Source organism: Cannabis sativa, chromosome 4 (genome assembly GCF_029168945.1).
Source record: "Cannabis sativa cultivar Pink pepper isolate KNU-18-1 chromosome 4, ASM2916894v1, whole genome shotgun sequence".
NCBI classification, from domain to species: Eukaryota; Viridiplantae; Streptophyta; class Magnoliopsida; order Rosales; family Cannabaceae; genus Cannabis; species Cannabis sativa.
In genome coordinates, this window is record NC_083604.1 from 15,316,707 (window position 1) to 15,321,594 (window position 4,888).

Sequence of the window (4,888 nt, forward strand, 5' to 3'; positions counted from 1 at the left end):
AATAAAACTAGCTCCCATACACCATTTTTCTTCATGGAGTCGATCTCATCATCCATAGGCGCTAACCATTTTGAAGATTGTGGACTATTAAGTGCTTCACTAAAAGTGACGGGATCCACAAAATGATCAATATCGCATTCTCCTTCTCCAAGATAAACAAAATTATCATGACACTTTGTTGACTTCTTTTGTCTCTGAGATCTTCTTAGAGGAGGTACTTCTGGAATAACTTCTCTTTGTTGATCATTGTTTTGAATAACATCTTCCACAACTGGAATTTCTTCAATAACCGGATTCTCATTAACAATAGGAGCTTCATCATTAATAGGCCCTTCATCAATAATAGGACCTTCATCATCTTCGATATCGGGAGCAATATATTCATCAACAATGGGAGCATTACCAACTGGAGTAGGATGGAGACTACTATTATCATCTCTTGAAAATGACATAGGAATACAAATTCCTTTAGATGACTCCCCCATTTCAAGAGATGTTGAAGGAATTTTTTCAGCAACATCAAATTCCGAAATTTAGCGATCGAGATTCAACAATTCGCGTACCACGAGTAGGACAGTAAAAGCGATAGCCTTTTGAGCGCATTGGATAACCAATGAAATAACAGCGATTTGTTCTCGGATCTAACTTTTTCAAATTAGGATCATAAATCTTTACTTCGATTTGGACAACCCCATACTCGAAGATGATTCAGACTAGGCTTCCGCCCAGTCCACAACTCAAAAGGGGTCTTGGGAACAGATTTACTGGGAACACGATTTAAAATATAAGTTGCAGTCATAAGTGCTTCACCCCATAAAAACTCTGGAAGATTTGTTCTACTCATCATACTTCTAACCATATCCATGAGAGTGCGATTTCTCCTTTCAGCAACGCCATTTTGCTCTGGTGAACCAGGCATAGTGTATTGAGCAACTATACCATTTTCTTGTAAGTACTTCCGCAAAAACCCCATGTGTTGTCCAGATTCTGTATAACGACCATAATATTCTCCTCCACGATCAGAATGAACTACTTTGATGACTCTTCCTAATTGTTTCTCAACCTCATTTCGAAAAATTTTGAGTTTATCAAGGGCGTCAGATTTTTCTTTAATTAAATAGGTGAATCCATAACGAGAAAAATCATCGATAAAAGTGATAAAATACTTATTTCTGCACAACGTGGTGGAATAAGGACCACTGATGTCTGTGTGGATAATTTCCAATAAAGATTGATTGCGGTTTGCGAGTCTTCTTTCTTGTTTTAGTCGATTTTCCACGAGTACAATCAACACAAGTATCCCAATCGAAGCATCAAGAGGAGGAAGTATTTGATTTAATTAAACGGTCAACCCTTTCTCTGGAAATATGACCCAATCTTTTGTGCCATAACAATAAGGATGTTTCCTTAATATAAGCTCTTTTACCCACAAAATTCACAACATTAAAAGAGGAATCTAAAGGAGCCAATGACAACTTGTAAAGACCATCAGAATAAAAGCAATTTCCAATAATTCGAGAGTCAAGCATAATGTCAACATTATCATTTGCAAAATGAAAAGAATATCCTTGTTTAACCAAAAGCGGAAGCGAAACTAAATTCCTTTTAAAAGTAGGAACATAAAAAGTATTGTTCAGAATAATCTTATCACGAGATTGTAATTCAAGAATAAATGTTCCAACATAGATAACGTCAACTCCAACATCATTGCCCACTTTAAGCTTGGACTCCCTCTCACTTGGCTTCCCGAGATCCCTTAGCCCCCGTAAGGAAGCGAAACATGAACGGTAGCACCACTGTCTAACCACCAAGAATCAATAGGAACATCAACTAGATTAGATTCAAAACAAACACATGCCAATGGATTACCTGATTGTGCTTGCTTCTTTTCTAACCAAGTCTTAAATTTGTGACAGTCTGTTCTCCGATGCCCCAATTTTTCACAAAAGTAACACTTCACATTAGAGTATTTGGACTTTCCATTGTTATTCTTACATTTATTCTTATGCTCCTTACCATTACCATTCTGTTTTGTAGTACCATCATTTTTATTCTTGAATTTTCCTTTTCCTTTGTTGGGCTTGAGGTGAGAAACATAGTTAGCGATTCATTCTTCTCCCTTTTAAGCTTGCTTTCTTCGGCTACACACCGAGAAATTAGGTCGGCGATAGTCCATGTTTGATTGTAAGTGTTGTAGTCGTCTTGATTAGGTGAAAGAGGCAGGAAGAGCATGAAGAGCTCGATGAATAATGAAAGAGTCAGGAAGAGGAATATTATGATCTCTTAACTTGGACTGAACATTCACCAATTTCAGAATAAAATCTCGCACTCCTTTTAATTCATCATACTTAATGGTTGTCATTTCATCCATAAGATGTCCAGCTTCAGCGTTTTCACCAGTGTCGTATAATTTTTCTACAGCATTGAAAAACTCTTTGGCATTTGTAGTGTCTGGCAAACCACTCAATAGATGTTCAGGAATGGATCTTTTCATAGTAAGAAGACTGAGACGACTTGACTTTTCCCATTGTGCATGATGAGTTCTCTCGGCGAGCTCGTATCCGGAGTCGATAAGTTCAGCAGGTTTTTCTTCTCGTAGGCACAAGTCCATATCCATTATGCCTAAAGTAAATTCCACATCTCGTTTCCATGTCTTGTAGTTGGAAGCATTCAAAATATGAATGGAAGCATTATTGTTGTTCACAGAAAAGGAGACTGAAAAAATTCAAAAATTAAAACTTGAATAAGCAATATGAGCAATGTATTAGAAAATATTGTAGAATCAACTGGTCATTATAAACTCCCCTTTGGGGTGAGAATATAACACACACATGATTTACCTTCATGAAGTTAACAACAAAGAAAAAATACATATTATTTAAGAATTTTATTACCTTTGGGCAAATAAATTTCTTAAAAATATGTATTAATTCAAGCAAAAAATAATAATAAATTTATATATTTAAATTATTACCTTTGGGCAAATAATTAAAATATATACATTTAATATTAACTCACTTCATGGAATGTGAACTAATATATGTAAATACTACCTTTGGGCAAGTAATTACACATATAGTCAACCAAAAATATAATATTTTCTTCAACATGTGAAATTTGGTGATAAAACAATCATTGAAAATTAATAATTTTCAACCAAATTTCCAAAAGAGATATATAATTGCTTTTATTATATTGATAATAAAAAAAATAAAGTGTCCACCATAACACATTATTTTTATATCAAATAATCAAGTTTTATAATTTTAGAACAACAATTAATGGAAAAATGTGAAATAAAGAATATTGGTGGAGATTACATAGTCAAGATAAATTAAACAAGAGAGTGACTATGTCATATGGGACGAGAAGAAACTCAAAAAATTTTCTATGATTTACGGATTTTGAAAAATCATCAAAAATTATTTTTAATAATTTTTTAACTGCATAATTATCATTAAAATAATAATAATTATTAAACGGAGTCAAAAAATTAATTAAAAATCACCAAAAAATCAGAAATCAAATTCTAATAATGCTGGAAAAAAAAATCGTCGAAAACGGACATCGGACGAGGCCCCACGCGCCCCACGCGCCACCTGCCGCGAGTGGGCTTCGCTGGCTGGAACCTCCTTCTTCCTCCAGCCGGTTCCTGCAAACGGGTCACGCGACCCGGTTCGGCCCAGTCGGGTCTGTGGTGTTTTCCGGCCAAAAAACACCACGAAAACTCGCGATTCTTGATGGGTTTTGTTCGGGACACGATTTCTCATCAATCTATGGTATTAATTTCGGGTATTAATGATGATAAGGGTCTCGATCGGATTGTGTTCAATCCGAAAACTAAGAACAAAAAAAAATGCCCGATTTTGATTTTTTTGTTGCAGCCGAATTCTAATTAAACTATGTAGAAACATTGTAAATTGGTTGGTAATGAGATTTGCACCATTAATTTTAATGTATAAACAATAGAATCAAAAAACCTAAATTTAATTTCATAAGAAAAAAAAAATATATATATATATATAAACCCTAAAACTTTAAATTTAAAATTCTCATAATATACATAATTGATTTCATGCATATAATATATCAATTGAAAGAGAATTTAACGATAAACAAAACCCCTAAAGTTTTAAGATTTAAAAACAAAAAATTCAACATAAAATAATAACGAAATTAATATGAAATTATGGATAATTAACATAGACAAATTAATTATACTAATTATAGGTTCTAAATCATATACAATAGGCAATCTGATACCACATGTTAGATAAATTAACAATTAACCCAAGATCTATTTGTATATAACATAGAACACAATAGTAGTATATGATAATTGAGTATGTGTACCTGATTGATCCATAGCAATTATCTCTGATTGATCCACAGCAGTTACTCCAATTTGATAGTGCAATACTATCAACTAAGTCTTCCTCCCTAGATCTCTAAATCAGAAGCAGTTTATTTTCTCTTATTATCAAAAGGTATACAATTGTGATGAGACAATATGTATTTATAGAGTTAGGGAGGGGACTTAGCTACAAAACCCTAGTTGGGCTGGGTCTGCTCATCAAAGGCTTCAGTCAACTAGAAAAGCCCACACTTCTGCTTCACCTAGACTTTACTCACAGATGCTAAGCCCATTAACAATTGATTACCAACAACATGGGCTAACACAGCAAAGAACTATCCAATCAACCCAAGTTTTAATAAAACCAATAAAATTTAATGTAAGCCCAAATAAAAGTCTAACAACAAAATCATCCCAATTAAACATGTTAAAACTGATCAAACTAACACAAATTAGAAATCATAACACAGCAAAAATAATGATCTTATAACAATGTAGTATCCATAATAAATTAAAAAATAATAATAAAAAAAA